This window comes from Ursus arctos, unplaced genomic scaffold (genome assembly GCF_023065955.2).
Source record: "Ursus arctos isolate Adak ecotype North America unplaced genomic scaffold, UrsArc2.0 scaffold_14, whole genome shotgun sequence".
Taxonomy (NCBI): Eukaryota; Metazoa; Chordata; class Mammalia; order Carnivora; family Ursidae; genus Ursus; species Ursus arctos.
The window spans coordinates 47,511,910-47,537,609 of record NW_026622808.1 but is presented as its reverse complement, the minus strand read 5'-3'; positions in this window follow the sequence as shown (position 1 = coordinate 47,537,609).

Below are 25,700 nucleotides of genomic sequence, written 5' to 3'. Positions count from 1 at the left end.
GTTTCCCTTCTCATTCATTCATCTAACCAATAAGTACCGAGCCCCCCTTCTGGGTCGTCAGATACTAAGCCAGATGTTGGGACAAGGGAGGGAAGAAAACAAATATGGCTCCAGCTTCCCTCAGGCTTACAGTCTGATGTGGGTGACAGACCAGAAAACAGTCAATTCCAGTAGAATATACTCAGAGGTCAACTCAGGGTGCTGGGGGCAAGGGGTTCACCTAATCCAGCCCTGCAAGTCAGTGAAGATTTCCAGAACAAATGACTAGAAGGGTAGGAGTCCCGAACTTTCTGAGAAGCTGTAGTGCCATGGGAGGTTGTTTGGTCTCTCGCTCAGGTCCACAGCCTGCTTGAAGCAGCTTCAGATGAAATAAGGGGGGAAAACGCTCGACCTGTTGCTTCCAGCTTGTTGGAACACTGATCTCTGACATGCATTAAAAACATATGGACGGTCACAGCCCCTTGTGTTCCCTTGGGAGGAGAGCAGAAAATTGGGGAAGCAAATAAGCCTACCTCCCAATCCCAACTATCGGACTCCTACTGCCAATTTACGTAATTTCCTGTGCTTATTTCAAACTAGTCAGGAGGGCAGGAGACATTGTGAACACCATCACTAGCCCATTTAGACTAGCAGCTGCTGACACAGTCCCCTCTTCTGTGATTAAAAAAAAAAACTTCTAGCAGAATTTGAGAGGAAAGCATCTTTTTGGGAAAGGGATGAGTGATTTCTTAAGAGAAATCAGTTTAGATTTAACAAGCTGCCCCACAGAACGGATTCCCACTTATTTATTCGGCAAACCGGCTCTGCATGCCTACTGCGCGATGACACAGAGCTGGGTCCTGGCAACAGGACAAGTACCGAAGGCACCTGACTCCTAGGAGATGAGAGGACGGACCTTGAACAGGACATTGAAAGGGTGATATTTAATAAGAACACACCAGTACAAATAAAGATTGTTAAAATGTTGAAATATATCGGTCCTGGGTAAGGAATGGTGTAAGTTTTTTTCTGTCACCCAGAAATGGGCAGTCCTGGAGCAGGAGGACCCAGAGGGGCTTGGCAGCATGAATGTGCTCCCAAGCGGCCTGTGTCTCTGGGACTGGGGAGCAGATGGCGAGGTAAGGGGCTTCGGTGGTGTCCCTGTTGTCAGTGCCTGAGGCAGGGCATCTCCGGACCCCGTGGGAAGCTCTGGCCTCCTCACCTGACAGGTAGCACCCCTAGCCCCAGACAAAGCCTGCCAGGTCCCTTATGACTACCGATGTCACGGGGAAGTTGTTGGAAAAACATCAGTGCAGTTTCCTATGTCAGATCATGACGCAGAAGGGACACACGTAGCTAGTGGCAGCCACGTCAAAGAAAACACCACATGAACTATCTTTAAAATTAAGGCTTTGGGGCCACCTGGGTGGCTCAGTCAGTTGAGTGTCTGCCTTCGGCTCACGTCATGATCTCAGGGTCCTGGGATCGAGTCCTGCGTCGGGCTCCCTTCTCACTGGGGAGCCTGTTTCTCCTTCTCCCCCTGCTTATGTGCTCTCTCTCTCTCTCTCTGTCAAATAATTAAATAAAATAGTAAAAAACAAATAAAATTCAGGCTACATACTGTGTGATTTTACATACTATATGATTCCACTGATACTACCTTCTAGAAATGACAAAATTACAGAGATGGAGAACAAATCAGGGCTCATGGCGGTTGGGGACAGGGTGGCAGTGGCTGTGAGCTGGATTGAGTCTTACTATAAAAAAGTAGCACCAGGGGTCTTGGTGGCGATGGAGCGGTCCTGTGTCTTGATTGCGGTAGTGGTTCTATGAATCTACACCTGTGAATAGTTGCGTAGATCTATACACACGCACACGCACACGCACACACACACCCTACAGATGTAAAGTGCATATAAAACTGGTGACAAGTGAGTAAGGTCTGTGGATTAGACCAGTAACAATACCGTACTATGGTTATATAAATGTTGCCTTGGCCGGGAACTAGGTGAAGGGTACACCTCTCTGTATTATTTTTGCAACTTCCTATGAACCTATAAATATTTCAAAATAAATAGCTTTTAAAAAGCGATGGGCTGAATGGAGTCCCCTTCAAATTTCACATGTTGAAGCCGTAACCCCCAATGGGAGGTATTTGGAGATGGGGCCTCTGGGAGGAAATTAGGTTTACGTGAGGTTATGAGGGTGGGCCCCCGTGATAGGATTCATGCCCTTGTTAGAAGACACTAGAGAGCTTGCTCTTCCTTTCTCTGCCATGTGAAGGCACAGCGAGAAGGCAGCCATCTGTAAGCTAGGAAGAGGGCTCTCACCTGAACCTGGTCTGGCACCCTGACGTCTGGGACTTGCAGCCTCCCGACCTGGGAGAAAATCGATTTCCGTTGCTGTAGCTCGCCGAATGTGCGATTTTGTTCTGGCAGCCTGAGCTCAGACAAAGGGGGGTATTATTCATCCATCATCCATTTGTTGGTACCATCCATTCATGGAACCCAGCAGTGATGACATATTGTGACTGTTCCCCCTGGTCTTTGGGGACCCGTGGGTGAGAGCCACAGAGAGCCTTCCTGGTCAGAGCGGGACTCCGGGAAAGATGAACAGACACCAGCCAGTGAGATGGACACGAAAGGGTGTGCCAGGAGGAGGTGTCTAGGTCCTGGAGTGAGACAGGCCACATGGAACAATGGGGGATCCAGCACCATGTAGCAGAGAGCAGAGGGGGAGGGAGAAGTCTGTGGAGGTAGGCCGGGGCCAGTGGCGTGGGCCTATTGAGTTAGTGACACATGTCCCTGTGAGCCGGGGACAGCCTCTGCATATAGCCTTTGGCCTGGCATTTTCAAGGCACTTAGCTCCACGTTCAGAAATGTCCTCGTTTGGATGATAATTTAAACAGTCCCCCTACATCTGAGCCAGGGTGAGGACCATGGCTGATCCTTCACAGGATTTTTAGCTAGACTCTTAGTGTCTCATTTTGATTCTAGAAAGTCCTTGCTGGCTTCGGGGATTCACACTCTTGCTGAAAAGGGAAAATAAGCTGACCTGAAGATATTTGCTTATTCTCCACGAAGGGAGGGGGAAAATGGGAGTGGAGAGAAGGCTGCCAAGGGCTTCAGAACCTAAGAGAATCTTTGTGGTCAAACTCCATCACCCTCCATTGCAGTTAGGATGGCCACACCCAGCCACAGCGGTCAGTTCCGGTCAGTCTGTTGTTTATTTCACACACACACACACACACACACACACACACACACGCCCTCTAACCCCCAGCCCTCTCATCCGTTGTCCTCTTCACCCTGCCCTCCTGCCTCCCAGACCCATCCCTAGACAATAATCTGGCTAACAAAGGACACGGTGGAAGGAGGTGGGCAGCAAAGAGAGTTTGCGAGGCAGCGCCTGGTCCTTGCTAGGGATTCAGGCCGGGAGCTAATGAGCTGCAGGGTTCACTGTGGACACCCTTATGCAGAGTCCAGACAGTTCTGCCTGGCCCTGCACCAGCATTTTCCCCTGCAAGACAGCAAGAATCCTGGGTTACCTTTGGGATAAATGCACCCATGCTTCATGATCATTCACTGCAGAGATTTCCTGCAGGGTTAAAAAAAAATCAGATTTTCTCCCAATTTCTCTTGTGCGTGCTAACAGGAAGTTAGGTCAGTGTAATTTCTCTAAGAGGTTCTTCTCTCTCTCCTTTATCCTCTTAGCTCCATCCCCATTCCCCTGATCTTTTTACTTGCCAACTACGCAAGCTGTTATCTATTGGTGATTTTTTTTCCTCTTTCCCTCTATTGGTGATTTTTAACTTCTCTGCAAATTCCTCTCTCTAACCATAGCCACAAACGCTGTTCTTAAGAATTTGTTAGGGTGCAATATTCATTGTCACAGCAAGCACTATTAAGCACATCACTAATTTTCCACTTAATTTCATTTTAAAATAACCTTTTTTTTCCTTTCCTTTTCTTTTTTTTTTTTTTTTTTTTTTTTTTTTAGTGTAAAACCAAAGTGGTCCCTGTCCCTTTAAATCAAATATCCCAAATGTGGACTGGAGTTTGTATTGGCATGATCTTGAAAAGAGAATTATTTCCTGACCTTGCTGAGGAAAGAAAACTTTCTGGCTATTCTTTGGTGAAGGCAATTTTGATGTAAACTGACATTTCTCAGATGCCCTTCTTGGGAATATTCAATGTGAAATCCAAAATTTCTGGCAGCTGAGAGCCCAGCCCAACTGCCAGGCCCTGGGCCGAGATGAAAGAATGTCGAGGAGCAGCAGGCAGATGGGATGCAACAAGAAGCCTTTTCTCTGAGCCCAATGAGATGAGCTGGGGAAGGGGTCAAGGAAGAAGGGGGAGCCGCACTTCACAGTGAGAGGATCAACAAAAAAGGCACTTTTTCGGCTTTTTATTGAGAGGGCCATTTCCCTGTTGTCCAGCCATTCCCCTGTTTTGAGCACCATTCAGTGAGAGGCGCCTTTCTTCTCAAGTCTTTTATCCCAGGATGCTGAAAGCATTCCCGTGTCCTTCCTCCGGAGAGGATTCTCCCACACTCCGGAGGCCTCCAGCGGCGGGCCCCAGCATTTCACTGCTGGCTGCATGCTCCTGCTACCTACTCAGCTTTGAAAGCGGCTTTATGCTCTTTCCCCTCTTCCTCCTCCTCCTCGTACCCCCTCCTCCCCCTCCGCCTACCCCTCTCCCTCCTCCACCTCCTACTCCTCCTCCATTCCCAAGACCAGGAATTCAAAAGTTTGAAAAGATAATGCCCCAAAGTGGGGATTGCTCTTTGGGAGAGGATAGTGGTTAGGTTTGAGATAGGGAAAACCTTTTTGATTTTTTTTATGTTTATTTTTCTAAGTAGGTTCCACGCGGGGCTCAAACTCACAGCCGTGAGATCAAGACCTGAGCCAAGATTTAGAGTGGAACCCCTCACCCCCTGAGCTACCCAGGGACCCCAGGGAATTTAATTCACTCTTGATTTGTTTGCTCTTCTTACATCTTCCAAATCATCTGTGAATTGTACTTAATTTTTTTTAATACCTAAAATCAGAAGGAAAGCCATCACACACTTTCCTTCGCCACCAGGTTCTCGAAATTTCAGATACCTGAGATAGGGATTCATTTAAATTTGGGCTTGACAGACAAGCCATGGGTGAGTAATGGAGTAAGGAGTGAAACTCAGTCTCCTTGCCTGCAGCCAGCTGTCTAGATCCAGATCTCAATCCTACCGCCTCCTGACTGTGTGACCTTGAGCAAGTCCCTTAAGCTCCCCATGCATCAGCTTGCTTTTTTTTTTTTTTTAAGATTTTATTTATTCATTTGAGGCAGAGAAGTACAGAGACAGAGAGCACGAGCAGGGGGAGCAGCAGAGGGAGAGGGAGAAGCAGACTCCCTGCAGAGGAAACCCGATGCGGGGCTTGATCCCAGGGCCCTGGGATCATGACCTGAGCCGAAGGCAGACGCTTAACCAACTGAGCCACCCAGGCGCCCCTCTACATCAGCTTTCTATATGAATAAAATTGGGAGAAGAGTAGCACATATTTGATAGAATTGTTGTGATGATGAATTGGAGCGTGGCCTACTAGCTGTTCAAGAAATGTTAACTTCCGTGTTTACTCTGTAACTATACATTTACTATTTACTAATGTATATTGCATATTAACTTAGATATTTCCTTCTGGGCAAACACTGATTACCCTTCATCTAAAACAGAAAGCTGGGTACCCTTGCATTTAAGGCCTGTCACTTCTTGGTTTTAGTATTTGCCCCCACCTGAGGCCCTTTGGCAGGAATAGGCCCCAGACAGTGTGGCTCACGGGACAGAATTCTAGGGTTTTGGGAATTGGTCACTTAAATAAATATGAATCTCTGGATTATTTTTTATTTATTCTTTCAAAGAAATTTCCAGAGTAAAAAACAGGACATGTTGGCTAGAAGGAAAGTCCCAAAACCCCTGTGCATACTTCTGTCATTGCCCTGAAGAATGGCTGGGTGGGACCTCCCAGCTGTTTTGCCCCTCGAGCCCTACCCTTTTCCTTCAGGATCTCAAAGTCATTCAAGGTCAGGTGGGTCCCCGAGAAGCTCATGGTCCTCTGCACCCAAATCCAAACACTTGTCCTGAGGGAGAATGGATTTTCCAAAGCCCTGCCCATGGGTTTTCCAATGTCCCAATTTTATGCTTGTTGTTATGACTTATAAAAGTTGCTGGGTTTGTTTTGAAGACAAAGGAAAAAATAACATTACGCTATTTTAAACGCCTGCAAATATTTCAAATATGACCCAAGGCAGTAAAAATGCCGTATTTCCCAAACCACAAACCCCACTCCTTGTTAAAATCCAATCGCCATCTGAGTGTGGGATGAAGAGTCAGGATGCCAAGCCTCGAGCCTCACACATTCTATCTTTCTTTGGGTGACTGTGAAATACTCTTTTCTCCATCACTTTTATGCCTGTTTCACCAACTAACTTCTTAAAACCACTGAAAAACCGCACCCCACACGGACAGATTTGGACCAGCTTGATGCCAGGGAAGAGTGCTTGGTAGAGAATGAGAAGTGAAAGCAAATCACTTCTGGTATCTCTTTCTCGAGATGTTAGAGATGGAAAAACGCACGTCCATGTCAAAGTCACTCCCATCTTGTTCCTCCTGCTTCCCTATGGTGCTCGGAGCACAAGGACTGTTTCTGGTTCGTTCTCGGGTATGTCGTGCCAAGCGCGGTGTCCGACACCGAGCGCTCAGTGGACGGTTGTTGAATGAATGATCTATTTAAAGAATGAGGCCTAAACGGGAAGCAAAATTGGCATCACTCACTTTATTTTTACTGTATTTAAGTAAGTGGACTGTTTTATGTTAACTGTATAGTTTAAAATTTAAACACAATATTTGTGCCTACATAAATAGTTGGAAACGGTAAAATGTCATAACACTGGGTGTTTGTTATTAAAGTTGGAGCTTGCCTTTGGATTATGACAACTTGATTTAAAACAAGGAATGGATTGTTCCTCGCTCCACTTACTCTAAGTTGCAGTGTTTTGCAACATCAGATCTTTCCTAGGGGTATAAACAGATGGTGACAAAGGATAGGTGCCTTGTGGAGTCATTGCCTCTGAGCACGGGCATTGCTGGGGGGTTGAAGGTAGGGCAGGGAAAAGCTGACCCCAGAGCCAGGATGCAGCAACTCCGAAGGCAAAGGCATCCAACCTACAGTGGCCAGAGAAAGCCAGCCATTCCTCCCCAAAGCCCAGCCGTGGAAGACTTGACCTTGACGAGGTAGTTAAAGGGGCAGACAGGGGACTTTCTTTTCCCCCTTGACTTTTTTTTTCATTGCTGTATAATTGAACTTCCGCATCGTATTAGTTCCGGGTCTACGACGTAGCGGTTCGGTGCTTGCGTATATATTGCAGCTTCATCACCACGGGACGTCTAGTTGGCATCCGCCATCATCCAGAGTTACAGAACTTTTTTTCTTGTGATGAGAACTTTTAAGACCCACTCTCTCAGCAACGTCCAAAACTGCAATACAGTGTATTAACTAGAGTCACCGGGCTCTACGTGATATCCCTCTGACTGATTTATTTCATATCGGATTTATTTTATATCTGATCTATTATTTTATATCCTGATCTTGGCTCAGGTCTTGATCTCGGGATTGTGAGTTCAGGCCCTGCGTTGGGCTCCACACTGGGCATGGAGCCTCCTAAATAAATACATACATACATTAATAAATAATAGTAAGTTTTTAAAAAATTAACATCAAGGATATGTGTGCAGGTGTTGTATGACCTTTATCTCAACACAAGAGGAGAGCTTTCTCTCTGAGCCTCAGCACCCCCACCAATGGTGTGCGTGCACACACACACACACACACACACACACACGGCCTGTCTACTTTCAGCCACTGTAATTTTCATGGAGCAATAAGGCTTAGGTGTGACGCAAATTGTCTTCCACTCCAGGGGGCTTGGAGCTCCAAGAAAGTCCCCAATCCACTTGTATGGCCACATTCCACCTAATTGTTGGCCTCTCGAGCTGCTTCTGTGCTCACTGCCTATCAACGGGTGTATCCGAGCTGTGCTACGTCTTAAAATGAAGAAAGTTCTCTTGAGTCAAAACAAAAAACAAAGAACCCAAAACTTCAAAGGGAAGGGCCTCTCAGAAGAGTCAATCCAAGTTCAGATCCCAGCCTACCACTTGCTGCCTATGTGGATTTAGGCAAGTTACCTGCTCCTTGGAGCCTCCCTGCTATTGCCTCATATGTAAAAATAGAAATAATAAGAGCGCCCTCCCTGCGGAGCTGTTGTGAGAGCCGAATGAGATAATGCATGTAAAGTGCTCAGCAAATGACATGACGCACAGGAAGTGCTCAATGGAGCTTTAAAACAGATAAATACATGAGTCATGTTTAATGAAAAAAAAAAATTCAGGGTCTCCCCCAGGACCACAGCAGTGGAATTTTCTGCAAAAGAAGCATTTCAAAGAGAGGCACTCAACCTGTTTCCACCCAGGAGGGGTTAGTGATGTTCTGTCAACAACCAAACCACAAGGAAAAAACACCCCATGCAACCTGTCTGGGCCTCCTCTTCCAGCTCAGTTGGTTCCCAATTAACACCTTGTTAGGCTGCACACCTGGGGTGTGACTTTTTCCTGTGCCAGCCAGTCTTTAACCCTGTCCTGGACTTCTCTGTGAGGGGGCCAAAGCTGAGTCAGGGTTTCCTCACGGAGAGGCAAGACCAAGGGCAGGGCTAGAGCTAGAGAACTCTTCGTGGAGATCCCTTTGCCTCCTCTGTGACAGGGACTTTCGGCAGTCTGGTGAAACCCAAGGACCCCTTCTCAGAATAAGGTTTGAAATGCAGAAAACAAAATACACTGGATTGTAGGAGAAAAAATTATGTTAAGACACAGTGTTTGAATTTAAAAGTTGTGTTATAATAATACGGGAGCTTCTTAATAATGCATTAAATAACATGATCTAGCGGCCGGTCTCATAACCACCATGATTTTGAAGAAGCGATGAGGGAACGTGTTATTCCAAGGTTCCCACCACAACTGGAGTATGATCGGAAAATTCCTGTGATTTCTTCTGGTGGCAAAGAAACAGGCACTACCAGGCGGGTATGGTTTATTGCCCACATCATAACAGAAGGAAATGTTAAATTTCAGTTAGAGGTGGTTGAAAATTAACTAGCAGTTTTTTTCCCATCCAGGTTTATCTAAGTTGGGAAACCCTGATCAAGACAGCTCCAAACCCTCCTCTTTCCCCATCCTCCCCTTCAATCTCTGGATCCAGGGCCGACTGGTTAGGTGCAGTAGACACAAAGCCTAGGGCCCACAAGACTTTTAAGTGTTCATAAAAAAAGTTTTCATTTTAATCTCTTTTCAAATCAATGAATCCAGCCCAGCTTATATTTCTCTTTACACAAATACAGTCTTAAATATAATTTTTAATACTTTTTTAAGGAAGAAGGGACCCACAGAGGCAATAATGCCCAGGGCCCAAGGAAGTCATAATGCGGCCCTACCTGGAACTGATGGTGTTTTCTCAGGCAGCTGTCTTTGAACCTCTAAGTCTAAGTCTAGAACAAAGAAGGCCAGGGACGTAAGTCAAGTCCTTGGTTTGGTGATCTCTTCCGCCATCTGAACAGTGGCCTGCTAGGACACTGCTCTTCCCATGCAAGAGCGGTGTTGATCCAAGTCTCGTAAGAGCCTCGTCTTTGTCCCCCTTCCAAGTAGAGTCATTCACGTGTCTTGGTTTGCCCAGGACTTCCCCCAGTTAGCACTGAAAGTCCCATGTCTCAAGAAACCCCTAGAAAACTAGAACAATTTGTCACCCCACTTCCAAGGTCCACTAGTCCAGGTACCTGCGGTGTCATCAAAAGGACTGTCTGCCATGGGTTCCCTTTCAAGCCCCATCCTCAGAGAAAGAAAATCATAAACCCACAAAGCGATCGGGAGCACTGAGCTTTACCCACAGTTGCCCTCGGGCACAAAGTGACCTCTCTCCATCTAAGAATAATTTGACTGCTTTAGTAGAGAAAAGACAAAAGTTAAAAGGACCATAATCCCAATGACAGATAAGCCCTGCTGATATATTTTTCCTTAACTGAAAGCCATGCATGTACCAGTAAATTTTTTTCATATGCTATAGAAAGACATAAATACAGAGAAAGGAAAAAACATCTCCTCAACCCCAAATGTTCTTTGCAAAAGTAGCCAACATTAACACTTTCTTATGGATCCCTTCCCAAAAAAGATTCTGAGTTAGTCTCACATTAACCTTGACTTGTCCCAAAGTCTTTGTTTCAAACCACTTAGCCCCACAGCCCACTGGTTGGTTGAGTGTGGGTAACCTCTTGGTACCCCAGTTTCTGTGTCTATAAGATAGGGGTAGCGAGTAGACCTCCCCAGTGGGAAATGGTCCATGCGAGATGCTTAGGAACGTACTTGGCTCTATAAGTGTTGTTCGTGATTGTAGCAGTAATAAGAATAGGGTCGTCTTCATTGTTGTTGTGTCTTCCCTCACACCAGGTTCCTTGTGGCCCAGCAATGTGGAATGGTCCAGAGCAGGACAGTGTTTCTCCTGTCTGGCAGGAGGATCTGGGTGGGGAGTCATAGGTCTTTATGGCTCATCCTTCCCCATTGAGAGCAGTGAGCCCACCACCTCTCAGCGTGTCCTTGGAGAGCTTGAGTATCCAAGAGACATGTGGTTTCTTCCAGACCTGCACTCTCTAATATGATAGGCACTAGCCACATGTGGCTATTTTAATCTAAATTAGATGTAACGTAAATTTCAGTTCCTCAGTCACACTAGGCGTAGTCCAACTGCTCCGTCGCTGCACGGGGCCGGTGGCTACCATATTGGACAGCGCAGATACAAAGCACTTCCACGATTGTAGGAAGTTCACCTGTACAATGCTGCTCACTGCCTTCCCTCATCCTAGCACTTAGATGTAGAAAGTGTCCTGGGTAGCCAGTGGAAGCCTTGTCCCCTCCTGCTGTGGTGTTTCAGCCCTCTATGGAAGAGGTCTACCCCAAGTCCATGAATGAACTTCACAAGGCTCATGAATGGAGGACTAAATAATACGTGGTTAGCCATTCTTCCTTCCCTCTTGACACTTGAGCAGACAACATACATTCCTGCCTTGCTTCTTCCAGGCTGCAGCAATCACTTCTACTTAGCACAGAGCCCATCGACAGCGTACAGCCCCAAGAAGTTTCAAGCAAGTCCCCATGCATCCATTTACCTGCTTAAGTTTTACATTCAGACCCCTTTGCACACCCTCTGGTGTTATGTGTGGACTTTCCCATCTGCCCCCTCTTCTGCCTGAGAGTCTGCTCTGAGACCGAGAGCTCTAGCCCCAGGCTCTGGGGCAAGGACAGCTACGTGGGGAAGGTTCTCGATCTTCCTCTCACCTGTCTTCAAACTGGATATTCCATTGCTAGGCTTTTCCTGGCCTTCCTCCCTCCCTTCCCTCTTTTCTTCTTCTATCTTGATGGTACACCTGTGCTAGACATCATGAATTTAAAAATAAAAAGGCTTGATCTCTGCACTCAAAACGTTTACAGCCTAGGAGGTAAAGGCAAAAAAAAAAAAATAGTGATGATTATGGCAATAACAGTTTGCGTTTATTGAGACTTTATGTGCCAGTCTACCCTAAACACTTTATAAATACTTATCTATATATACATATATTTTCTTTACTTACTTAATCTTCATAATAACCCTATCAGTGGGTGAACATCCCGCAGCGCACAGGATGGGACCCCCCAGCAGAGCTTACCCAGCCGCGAATACCAGTAGCCCGAGGCTGAGAGACTCAGACATAGACTAGTCATCGAATGTAAAGGATTTGATGAGAGGCTCTATGTGTCCATCCTTCAAGAAAGAATTCAGAAATTGATACTGTTATTGCGACTATTTTCACCAGTTTCATTTTTGTTAAACAAGAGAATGATAAAATTTTCAAATTTTCCTCTCAGATAAACGTAACCCAATCCCCCAAATCTAAGAACCCAAAGGTTGTTACTTGAACGCAAGCCTTTGAGGGGTGAAGGAGCATGGCTGAGCTGCCGGTCACCCTCTCCGCTCCCACAACCCAGCCCCCACCGGGAGGCGGCCCATATCCTCCCGACCCTGCAATGTCCAGGTCCCCTGAGCGCCCTTCTGTGCACCACCATAGGAAATAATTATCCCCCCTGGACTCATGCCAGTTAAATTCTCCCATGGCTTCTTGTTAGCAGAAGAGTGTGGGGAGGCGGGCTTGTTGGCATCCATTTCCTGTTCATCTCATCTGGTCTCCTGCTTCATCAGCAAGTGAGCTTTTTCTCAGGATGCCCACAGCTGCATTCCCAGCCCAGTCAGCCAAACATTCCTGGCCCCACCCGCAAGCTGACTCTCCCATTTATAAGGAAAAGGGGGAAAGAGGCAGTTTCTGGAGAGGCCTGTCTGAAGGTTCTGCTCCCTGGGATTGAGAGAAATCTGTCCAGGGAGTTCTGTTTGGCTATTGGCCCCACGCCCGGGAATGGCAGCTGAGGCCACCAGATCCACCCATGAACTTGATAAATACGACTGAGGAAGAAGGTCCTAGAGATTATACAGCCCAGCATTTCTCAAAGCATATTCCATGGGACACTTACTCTGGAGCACCTTAAAAGATCTTAAGAGTAAAAAGTTCTAGGGGCGCCTGGGTGGCACAGCGGTTAAGCGTCTGCCTTCAGCTCAGGGCGTGATCCCGGCGTTATGGGATCGAGCCCCACATCAGGCTCCTCTGCTAGGAGCCTGCTTCTTCCTCTCCCACTCCCCCTGCTTGTGTTCCCTCTCTCGCTGGCTGTCTCTATCTCTGTCAAATAAATAAATAAATAAAATCTTTAAAAAAAAAAAAAAAGAGTAAAAAGTTCTACAGGCACTGAATTTGGGGAACCTTGAGTTAAAGACAGCTGGATGGGTCTCTGCAGCAGGACTTGTCAGCGCTTCAAATGTTAATGTGCGTTTTAAATGTCTGAGGGAGGAACAGAGCATGCAGTGTTTTCTCAACTATTTGACCATATGTCTTAGTTTGAATTCTCCGAAAGGCAGACAAAAACTTGGGTTCAAGTACAGCTTAATTAGGAGTTGATTCCAGTGATCAAAAATGACAAAGTGAGCCAAATAAGACGGGGAAAGAACCAACGGCAATAAAGATGTGTTAATGAGCTGATTAGAAACGTGAGCAATTGGAACTCCGTGTTGCTGGAGAATGTCTGAGGAACCATAAATCGTTTGCCTCAAGATCAGCCCACTAAAGGTCAAAGCTCCTTGGGCTCCACTCCCCGTTGGTTGGAGGTTGCACCTGGGGGGATCAGGTGCCCCACACTTTCCGGGTGGCACCTGCAGGCTGGCAGAGCAGCCCTCCACAGCTCTCGGGAAAGCTCTGAGGCAGCAGAGCAAAGAGACACTGAGGGAAACACTTGACATGGAACTTGGCAACGTGCATGGAAGTTTCCACACAGCCTCACTGAAATAAGGTGGGCCAAAGGGATGTGGTATGGCACACATGTTTGCTTACCACAAAAGTCTTTATTTTTCTCCTAGAACATCTGATTTATAGTTCTCCTTGGAAGGCTTAGGAAAGTTTGCTCTAAACTGAGCGCCTTAAGTTACACGTGAGGGACCGAGATTCAGTGGAAGTGTGACTTGTTCAAGATATGTCACAGGATTCCAAAGGAGGCTCCCTGTGTTTCTCATTCCTCATCTGTAAAGTGGGGCTTATGCTAGCTCCTCCTTCCACAGTAAATTCACGTATTACATGCTTACGACCATGCCTGGCACAGAGGAATGGCTCAGTAAAATTTACTTGTTACTATGTGCCCCAAAATGAGAGTGGTGACACACTTGGAAAGTGCTACCATGCTGTCATGCTCACACCACAGTTGTGGAAAGATGAAGTCCTTCCGTTCCAGAAACTTACGGACTTAAAACGAGCAAGGTCATGATTCATTCCGTCAACAGGTAGATTTGGTGGCTGGTGCGGGTATCACGGTGAAGGCAGTAGAAGGGGCCCCTCCCTTCATGGAGTGGACAGCCCAGTAGAGAAGAGAGAAACTAAACAGACAATCCAGTGACTAATTACTTCAAATATGATGATTGTTTTGACAGAAAATTATCTATGCTGCAAGTCTACCTTCTGGACTTCTGGCAGCAAAACTCTCTTTTGCCCCACCTACACACATGAATACCAGCCCCCCACAGGGGCGGCTAGCGGCACATCCAGAGCTAACAAATGGAGAGCCTGAGGCCATGTCTCCGTCCCACCCACAGTCCCAAGTCAATTTGGTAAGAAAAAAAAAAATTAAGCACGTTATGTGTCTTTATTGCCAACCCTCCTCCCCCATCATATACCCAAAGGGGACTCATTTGTGCTTTTCCAGGTTTTTGAACACTGTCTGAGGGCAAAATAACAGAAGACCCTGAGGGAGAAAAAAATGTTGACTCTCGCATAAAAATATTTAACATTATCATTGTAATAGTTACCATTTGTTAAACATCAATTCAAGTGGTACTTCATACGGTACTTTGTATGTTATTTCATTTCAGTAAATATTTACTGAGTACCTACTTTCTGCCAGGCTCTGTTCTGGACATAGGACATGGCCCCGAGAAAAAAGAGATAAAGATCCATACTCTCTTGGGACTCACAGTCTAGCTTGGGGGCAGGGATAGTACAATAGCAAGTAAATTATGTCAGTGTAGCAGGTAGCTTTTGCCACATAACAAACTGCCCCGAATCTCAGCGACTTAGAACTATAGCCATGTCTTCAGCTCCTGATTCTGCAGACCAGTTATGTAGGCTGAGTGGTTCTTCTCATCTCAGCTGGGGTCACTCACAAGTCTGGGAGGCAGCTGGCTGGCTTGCAGCCGAGAGCTTGATCATCCAAGGTCACCTGGAGCAAACCAGGCCATCCTGGTTCCCGTGTCTTTCTCATCCCTCCAACAGGCTGGCCCAGGCATGTTCTCATGGCAAGACAGACATGCAAAGGTGAACAGCCCAGTCCTGCAGGAGGGAAAATGGCCACACACACACACATTTCGAGTCTCTGCTTGTATCATAGTTATTAGTATCCCATTGCTCCAAGAAAGTCAAACAATAGAGCCCAGCCTCAGTGGTAGGGGACTGCAAAATCGCAGAGCAAAAGATGAAGATACAAGGAAGCCATCAGTTGGGACAGTTACATGAATCACTTTGCCATAGATAGAAATAAGCTCTCCAGAAATGAGGCAGGGGTAGTGAGATGGAGTGTGCGGAAGCCTCGGAATTTCTAGTAGGAGGATCGGGTAGTCTTCCCAGGGAGGGTGGCATTTGAGAAAGACTTGTCTCTTCATGTATTATTATATACTAATAGTGTTTCTTATCCTCACAGCGAACCACACATTATAAATTGTTATCCCCATTTTACAAATGGAGAAATTGAAGTTCAGTGTGGTTAAGTAACCCCAAGATATCATAACAAGCAAGTGGTTATAATACTAAACAGGGCTTTTCCTATTACACGCCTTAGGCAACCGAACCCAAGCCTGCACCTGCCAAGAAAAGGTCAGAGAGGGAGAATGAGTGGCTTACAAAACTGAAAAGGTCATCAACAGACACATCGTTAGAAAGACAGGTCGAGAGTGTGGCTCAATGGAAATGTTGAGCCTCTGGCAGTTCCCACCAAAGTTGAGAGATTCAGTCCAACTGGACCAGTTTTGATCCTAAGCATCCCCCTGACCGTTCACAGTGATCAGGAGGAGGTTATGTGAAACCTGCCTTCTGCCCCCCACCCCCAGCAGGCGGACTATCTGACTGATAACTAGGCAATGTAGTGGGCGCTTGACCAGTGTAAAATAAATGAATGAATAAACAGACCTCAAGAGGACTTAGTAACTTGACATGCGTGAGTAGTATCATCTATACTAGCCTATTTTCTTCCCAAATATTGACTAAAACGCTTACTTCTTTATAATAAATGATTGTAACTTTTATAGTGCTTTCCCCCACCCCAACACACACCTACACCTTTATGGATATCAAGTAGCTTTGCACGAATTGTGGATTTCACTCTGCAATGCACAAAGGTAGCTGATGGAGCACCTATGACCCAGAGAAGGCAATCGCTTTATCTGGAGTCACACAGCAAGCTTGTCCTGGAGTCAGAAAACAGAAAAGTCTGATTTCCAAAGGCTATCAAGCCATTGCAAAAACCCTATTTGTTCTGTAGAGGAAAATGAAAGTATACTGTTGAAGAGCTCTTTCAGAAGAATCAAAGATAAAATTCTCCAAAAGAAGGGCCAGTATGAAAAATTTTACATAACCATCATAATGAAAGGCTTCCTATAAGGGTAATGTACATCCTCAGCTGCCTTTCTGAATCTCATGGTTGATAGTTCTGCAGAGCATGTCCTTTGAGAAATCACTTTGCATTGCATCTCAGTATATATAATAAAATTTGAGATCACAGTGACCCAAAGGGAGATATGTTATTCATGTTAATTGCCTGGAGCTGGGCCATCCCATAATAACACAGAGATACCTACAGCTCAGGTGATCTCGGAGAGTCTCACAGCTGACATTTCTCAACTTCATGAACTGGGCACTATTCTAAGCTTTGGACACTCATCATCTCATGTAATCCCCCAAACAACCCTATAGGTGGGTATTATCATCCCCATGATTCAGATTAGGAAACTGATACAGAGAGGTTGAGTACCTTGTCCGGGGGTCACTCAGCTAGGAAGGAACAGAGTATTGAATCAAACCCAGGCAGTGTGACTCGAGAGCATGTCTTCCCCTCCCACCTGAACAGCCCTGCTTCCTTCTGATTCACACGAGCCCTGAAGACGGTATGAGTCACGTTATCCTAGTGTTCGGCCTCATGCTGCAATTGCCATTTCCTGAGTACCTCCCCTGGGCCGGGCACCTGCACGCAGGGAGAGTTACCCATACTAGCCCACCTGGACTGCAGGGCACCTCTATGAAGTTAGTGTTATTACCCCCACTTTTCAGTTAAAGAAACTGAGGTTCAAACCAGTTAAGTAATGATCGAACGACTAAAAATTGGTGAGGTGATCAGAATTAGGGAAATACGAGCAGGACCTCTCCCCACACCCCTAGAGATTAGAGCCACCATTTATTGTGCTTTTATTTGCCAGCCCTGGTGCTCAATACTTTGTATAAATTATCTCCACTATTCTTCCTCAGGAAAATGAGTACTAGTATTTCACTAACTTGCTCGAAGATCACACTGCCAGGAAGTGGCTGGCCTAGGATTCAGTCCCGTGTCCAGCTGCCCCCCAAAGCCTGTGCTCTCACCCACTAATGAGAGTAAGAAGCGATGAGGGCCTGACCCTCCAGTGGGGAATGGTTGACACACTGTGGGACACGCATGCAATGGGACACTACTGAGCAACGGGAAAGAATGAATTAATAATACCAGAGGATGAATCTCAAAAGCATCGTGCTAAGTGAAAGAAGCCAGACTCAAAGGCTTGCTACTCTAGGGGAAGCGAGCAGATCAATGGTTGCGGACACATGGTGGCAGGGAGGGGTTCACTGAGCAACACAGGGACTTCGGAGGCTGATGGAACTATTGCACATCCTGATCATGGCGGTCACATGACGGTAGGCGTTTGCCCAAACTTACGCAAGTGTACATTAAGATAGATAGACTTGACTGTTTGCAATTGGTAGCTTTATTTTTATAAAAGAAAGAAGAAGGAAGGGTGGAAGGCCGCTCAAAGGAGCTCAGTGAGCATGGAGTCTTCAGAGAGGCCTGAATTCTTCCTAGAAAGCGTATCAGATGGAAACATTTGTCGATGGCATCAGCGAAGGTGTACTGAGCTCCCTCTATGTGCCAAGCACGACAGGCATACCTCGCGGATATGGCAAGGTTGGGCGCCAGACCACCACGAGGAAGCAAACGTTACAATAAAGTGAATACTACCATGAAGTGAATATTCCAATAAAGTGAGTCAAATGAATTTTTTGATTTCCCAGTGCATAGAGAAGCTATGTTGACACTACGCCACTGGCTATTGAGTGTGCAACAGCATTAGGTCTGAAAAAGCAATGTAAATACTTAATCGCTAAAACATGCTAACCATCATCTGAGCTTTCAGGGGGTAGTAATCACTGATCACAGATAACCATACAAATATAATAAGAGTGAAAAAGTTTGAAACACCGCAAGACTTACCCACCTGTGACACAGAGACATGAAGTGAGCCAACGCTGTTGGAAAAAATGGTGCTGAGAGACTTGCTCGATGCAGGGTGGAAGCACACCTTGAATTTGTAAGAAATTGCGCTCTGCAGATAAAGCAAAGCACAATGGCATGAGATATGCTTGTATATTAGGCAGAGCGAATACCGCAGTGAACAGAAGAGAGGAGCTCCTTAACCTCACGGCTTATGTGCTGGTTTCAATTTTTTAAAAAAACTAAGATTAAATAATATAATTCCAGTGAATGGCAATAACATAAGCAAATAAAACCAGGTGACAAGGGACGGTGGATGTACTTTAGGTCAGAGAATGCAACCTCAGTGGCGAGCAGAGTACAGGGCAGGGAATAACCACACGGAAAGTATCAAGGGTTTTGTACCTTGGAAAAAGTCCCAGACGACAGTGCACGCAGTCAGTGCTCACCCATGCCTGCCTAAGTTCTCCACAGGAACGTTTTGACCCCCGGGAGGGTTTCTGCAACACACACGTCGCCCTTCTCCAGCCACTCAGGGAATGCTCATTCATTTGAATGGTAAATTGCAGGAAACATATTGAGAAAGAAATATGCTGGGGCGAGACATCACATTATTCCTTCCCAGGACTTGGAGCAATGCTTTTGGATGATTCACACACTGCTCCTGTCAGGTTTTTTTTTTAAGATTTATTTATTTATTTGAGAGAGAGAGCACGTGTGTGCTTTCAAGTAGGGGGAGGGGCAGAGGGAGAGGAGCAGGCTCCCTGCTGAGCGTGGGGCCCAACGTGGGGCTCCATCTTACGGTACCGAGATCATGAGCTGAAACCAAGAGTCAGATGCCCAACCAACTGAGCCACCCGGGAGCCCCGCTCCTGTCAATTCTAAATGGATTAATCATCTATTCTTTTGCATAATATGAAAAAATTACAATTCCTTTCCAATCTGTGCTGTTTGCTTAGCTTTCTATTTTATGAACAAAAATTCTTCCCTTCCCTTGTTCTCTTTCCTGTGCTTTATGCAGGAAAACCACACGGCTTCAAATGCTTTAGGGTCAGGTGGCTTCTTCCTCTTATGTCCTGAGAACCTGATGCCAGAAGTCACCTCCCACATATACAAGGTATGTTCCTTGTTTGGCCAGAACACGTCCTTCCTCCCTTCACCTTTGTCCTGTGCTCACCTGGAAAATGCTACAAGTTCAAAACATCCCCGTAGAGTCAGGCTGTTGTCAGAGTTGAGGGTGGAAATGGCGTTGGTATCTTTACAAATACACCACGTTGCCTCCAACACCTTCACTCCAACCCTGTTTCTCTCCTTACCCGCCCCCCAAATCTAACCCGGTGTGGGCTAATTCCATGGCCATTTTTGGCTTTCAGTCCAAGAAACCTGGTAATTGGTTCTGAAGCCATTCCAGGAGTAAGATTATTATGTTATGATACCCAAGCTCTTGTGAAGGTTGCAAAATCTGACGCGAGTTGTTCCTGAATTTCCAGTGCTCAGAAAAGAAAACACCTTGTCTTTTGTCTCTGTGAGCTGTTTACTTAGGGCTTTGACGGGGCTCCCCACCTTCCATACACAGAAAAGATGACTTCCAGCCAGTTGGCCTTAGCTGTTTTAATTTGTCCATGAGCACGTCTTTTTCTTCTTTAACTCTCTGTGAATGTCAAGAATCTTCACTGGAAACTCAAAAAGAAGTTGAGAATTTTTGGAAGTTTCTGGCAGAAGAGATTATAAAGTTACTCCCTGCCAAAGGCTGGCCTGCCCCAGCAGGTTTAGGCAATGTGAAAACCATGTCTCTAGTGAGAATTGGCTGTGCTGCCTTGTTCCCCTTACAACCTTGGCTCTCCTGTCAGTGTTATTAGGAGAGAGCAAACACTTGCATTTTTTTCTTAAAATGTTTGTGGGTTTGCTGTTGGCCATGTCATCTCAGTTAAATTCAGTGGCACCAAGTGGTTTCCAAAGCAGTTAGGGCCAAACTGATTTTGAAGAAGTCATCAGGGATGTATGTAAAGGGGAAGCCACGAGGATGTTCATGACGATGGTATCTATGATGGGAAAGAAAGAAAAGGAAGGAAGGAAGGAAGGAAGGAAGGAAGGAAGGAAGGGAGGGAGGGAGGGAGGGAGGGAGGAAGGAAGGAAAGAAAGAAGGAAGGAGGAGGAAGGAATGGGGGAGGGAAGGAGGGGGGGAGAGAAGGAGGGAAGGAAGGGAGAGAGAGGAAGGAAGGAAGGGAAGAAAAGGAAAGAACAAAGAGGATAAGGAGCAATCTAAACGTCCAACAATAGAGTATTGTTTGAATAAATCTTTGTACAGCCATTTGATGTTAATGACAGGCGGTCATGAAAAAATGCTGCTGTAGAAAGTTCCATGAAGGCATGAAATTATTCTTTCTCTCCTGTAAGCACCAACACACTAGAAGGTAACCAGTAATATTAAATAAAGTGCTGAAATTATTTCTTAACTTGCAAGTGAAAGTGATAAAAATTGTATGTACAATGGGATCTCATTTTTATTTTAAAAATGTAAGTAGATACAGGACAGGGTTTCTCAGCCTTGGTTCGATTGACAGTTGGGGCCAGATAATTTTGTTGGGGGGGCTCGTCCTGTGCATTGCAGGACGTTTAGCCGCAACCCTGAGGGATTCACGGTATTAGCGACAAGCACAAATGTCTCCAGACATAGTCGTATGTTTCCTGGGAGACAAAACTGCCCCCAGATGAGAACCACGGGTCTAGCACATAATGATAAAATGCAAGGCCATTACAAAGGAGAGGGACTTTGTAAGAATGTGTTGAGTACATCTGGTCCTGTCTGTGGGGTCAGGGGAGACCTTCTTTCAGAAGTGATGTTGCATCAGAGATCCGGAGGGTAACCGAGAGGTACAGAAACAAGGGGGACCGGGGGAGAGCATCCATGGATCAGAGACCAATGGCTAGAGCACTGGGGATCATTCCGGCTCTATTCTGAGAGCATTGGCAGGTCAGAATCTCAACCTGTCACCCAGGCTCTCCTCCAAAGAAGAATCTGGAGAGTTATGACATCTTCACCATGACAAGAGCTTAAAAGATTGAGAAGTTGAGAAGTTGAACAGATGGGATTCAGGGTCAAAGAGCCCTTCGATTTATCCTGCCTCTTCCACTTACTAGGCACGTAACCTTAGGCAAGTTATTGAACCGCTCTGAGTATCAGTTTCCCCATCTGTAAAATGGGTGTCATAACTCCAACCTCACAGGGTTTCTGTGAAGATTAATTCTGTAAAGCTGCTTGCACGGTGCCGAACGTGTGCTGTGTGTTGCACAAATCGTGGCTGCCGCTGATGACTCTCACTTTCGGACCCCTCATTAGGTGCCCTGAAGCATGTTTCAAACCTGATACACATTTTTGCACTAAATCTTCATAACATTCTTGCTTTAATATTTTAATATGTCTTACACATGTGGAAACTGAGACTTCTAGAGATTAGGTAATCTGTTCAAAATCACAGAACCAGTAAGCAGTGGAGCCAGGATTGTATCAGAGAACTTCAAAGAAAGAACACATTCTCTTGATCAGCGTGCTACGCGGCCTTCTGGCTGTGGAGCTATCTGTCGTCTTCTGTACTGCGGTTCTCTGGTCGAGTAACAGATTGCCACAAATCTAGCAGCTTCAAACCCCACCAGTTTATCATCTCACAGTTTCTGTAGGTGTCTGCTCAGGGTCTCCTTGGGCTGAAATCAAGATGGCAGCCGGGACTGCAGTTCGCATGTGGGTCCATGACTCCTCTTCCAAGCAGACTGGCTGTGGGCAGAATTCACTTCCTTGCAGTTATAGGACTGAAGTGCCTGTTTTTCGGCCAGCTGTCAGCCAGGGACCACTCTCAGCTCCCATATACAGGTCCTTGCCACGTGGCTCCATAGGCATTGTACAGACAACAGACCTTTGCTTTCTTCTGGGTCAGCCGAAACCCAGCTCTCTGACCCCCTTCCACCTCTTCTGCCTCTGTTCTTAAAGGACTCCTGTGATCCACCTGGATCGATACCCTATCTTAAGGTCAACTGCTTTAAGACCACTACATCTGCCAGATGCTTTCACAGCAGTGCCTAGAACAGCGATGGATTGAATAACCGCAGAACGTATACAAACACCAGGGGGATCTTGGGGGCCATCTCAGCCTTCTGCCTACCACACCCCATTCCTGTGTTTAAGCAGTGTTTGCTGAAGCTCTCAGAAAGCATTGCCTGCGCATGCTGTGTTTCTAGGTCGAACTCGTCTGTTTGCAATGCCACCTCCCTGGACAGGTGTCCTGTCCCGCCTCCCACCCAACCCCCCACCCCACCCCCACACACACACACACCCCACCCCACCCCCCGTCCCAGCTCCGCGCCCCCGGGCAGGCATACAGGAGTTGACCACACATTTCCTGGTGTGAATGCCTCGTGCTGTGTCTCCATCAACTCTGTGAATTCCCATGTGGTCCTTTCCTCCTCCAGTTTGGAGAGCCAGGTAATTCTCACCGTGAAGAGGGAAAGTCTGCACTTTTGCAGAAGGGAGAGGGATACCATTGCCAAATGGAGCCAGGACCAATTCCAAGTCAGCTGGTCAGTGCCATTTTGTGGAATCCAAAACTTTTCTCTGACTTCTCAGGCACGGCTCGCACTCCCCCACCTTTCCTCCTCCCTACTGTGTTCTCTGGTTTCCCCTGCAAATTCCTGTGTTCTTACTAGCATGCCAAGAAAATTGCGCTCAAACCATCTGGACAAGTAATCCCAGCATGAAAATTATCTGGGTACTTGGACTTCCCAAACTAAAAGGGTTTGGGTTTGAGTCATTCATAGAGACCCACCCTAAAACAGCCTCATGCTTCTGAAGGAAGGGAAATGGCACCCCAGTAGAAAGGCAGATCTGGACCAGAAGGTTTCACCTGGCCATAGATTTCTTCACGTCGGATCTCTGCAAAAAAAAATTCCACTAATTTTTCCAGAAAGAACAGGTGAAGAATGTGAAAGACAGGATGTGGGGAATCAGCTGTACCAAGCAGGTATATTAGTTGAAAGGTTGAAAGCCCTTCAGAAATAGTCAAAGTGCTATCTTTGTTCCAACCAGACCACTTGACATCTGTTTATTTGGTTCTTGATAATTTCAAGAATATTGGTATTGAAAAAAAAAGAAGAAGAATATTGGTATTGGTTCATTTAAGAGAACCATGGAAAAGTATAAAGCAACTCAATGCCAGGAGTATGAGTTAGTCAGACATCTTAATAGAAAATGGAAGCTAGCACAATTTTTAAATGAATGTATCTTCTGTGATTATATCTAGTGAAGATAAAGATCAAAGAAATGCTAATTGTGTTCTTGAGAAGAAAATATGACAAGCAATAAATACACGGTCCTCTGATGACATCTGGGCTCGGAGGTCAAAACACCTGGGATCTTAACCAAGCCTAAATTCTGCAACTGAAATCATCAAAGCCACTCTCCACAGTTCCCACTGAGGAAGAGGGGAGAAGACTGTGACAACCAGTTGTGGAGAAGCTGGAACAGAAATATACCAATGCTTGTCAGTCATTGGCGGAGGGCTGCTCTCTGCAGCCAATAACTCCCCGGGAGACCCACCTGCCTGCCGAGATGTTTCATTTCTCCAGGGAAGAGCTGCAACGCGTTCTCCTCTGATGTCCTCTTAGAACTTTTTTTTTTTTTAATGTGCAAAAACAGACAGACATGGATTTTCAGAAAGTAAGTCATGATGTTAAAAAGCAGGATAAAGTTCAATATCCTGAATGTTCGGTCTCTGCTGGTATCCCATCATCTCCTCCCTCAGCCCTCTGTGTCCTCTGTGATCCTCCATCCCGGCCCTCTTTCAGGGACTTGAACTCCTGTGCACCACCACCCCCCCCCCCCACACCGCAGAAGCTCCACCATCCCTCCCATCCCAGACTAGGTCCTGTCACCAGAGGACGCTAACCTGGCCTTGAATTAGGTCTACCCGTCAGTAAGCTCCATGAGGGCAAGGACCACCTCTGGCTTCTGTTCTTTACCCTGTCTCTCCGGGGTCTGGCGCAGAGAGATTAGTGAATATTGGGTAAATGAATGGATATTAAAAACCTAAATTCTAAGGATCAGCCACGCAAAGGGAATCAGTTGCAGATACTTGTGATGGCTCGGACATACATCCTTGCTCTTGTTTTTTTTCTTTGAATAGGGTATCTACTCACAGACAAAAACCAAAGGTATAAAATTATTTACCTTATGGTTTAAAATATGCCTTCTCATCTCCACCTCCCATCTTCCGCTGTAACTTATCTCTGCAGCAATCCATTCCGAGGGTCTCCCTATACATGCACATAGTAACAGATACTCACGTGAGGCCATCTTTTCTCTGCAATGGGTAGCATACCACAAATACTATTACTTTTTTCACTTAACAATAAAACTGGAGATGAGTCCTTACCGGGACATAAAAAGCCTCCTCACTCTTCTTTTCCCTGACCCTTTATGAACATGTCAAAATAAAGCAAAGAGTAGGTAGTTTGGCTGTCAACACCTGTGAACACTCACCAGCTGGGTTTTACCGTTCGTTAACCTCCGACGCTTGCTTATCATGTATCTACCCATTCTGCCTTCCTTCGACCCATCCGTCAAACCATAGTATTTCTGGATTCATTTCAAAGTAAATAGCAGATTTCAATACACATGCACATAAATACCTCAGCCAGTGTGTCATTAGCTGGAGTTTACCATATATTTCGTTTCATTCTTCTTCTATAAAATACACATTCAGTAAAATGTGCAAATCGTAAGTGAATGTTCTCAGTTTTGACACATGCATAACTCTCAGGTACACAGCACTGACTTTGGACACATGAATACATTTGCATAACCCACACTCCTCTCAAGATACAGAATAGGAGCATCACCCCCAGAAACGCCCCTCGCGCTCTATATCAGACGATCCCCCCTGGTTTGTCCTCAGATGCATCTATTGTTCTCTTCGCACCATAAAATAGCTGTGCCTGTCTAGAGTTTCCAATAAACGGAATCACGCAGTACGTGCTCTTCTGTCTGTGACCTTCATGCACGTCACGGCACGAATCAGTAACTTGTTCCTTTTTATTGCTGAGTATTCGCGGTGTGGAATGTATTCCACAGCACTCCCACGGTGCGCTCACCCTCCTCCTTCTTGCTATTAAGTACATTGCACCCCGTTATTGATGAACCCTGCTGCTGTTTCTACCTTCTGCCGTCACAGAAATTGACCTCTCTTTATAGCATGTCACGTGGATTACAAATATATAGGCTGAATTCCAAGAATTGAAGCCCCCCAGTCACAGTTCTTGCGTTTTGACTCTCACACCGGAGAGCAACACTTGGTGCGTCACAAATTCGGGACTGAGACACCCAGCGACCTGTTTAAATGGCAGGTGACTTGCAAGGCATTTTACGAGAATGAGAACTGTGAATTACCACATCAGCTGCCCCCGAGGGTCTGCAAGGAAGGGCAGTCAGGTCAAAGGCTGGCTTCCCACCCGCAAACGCCTGCTGTATC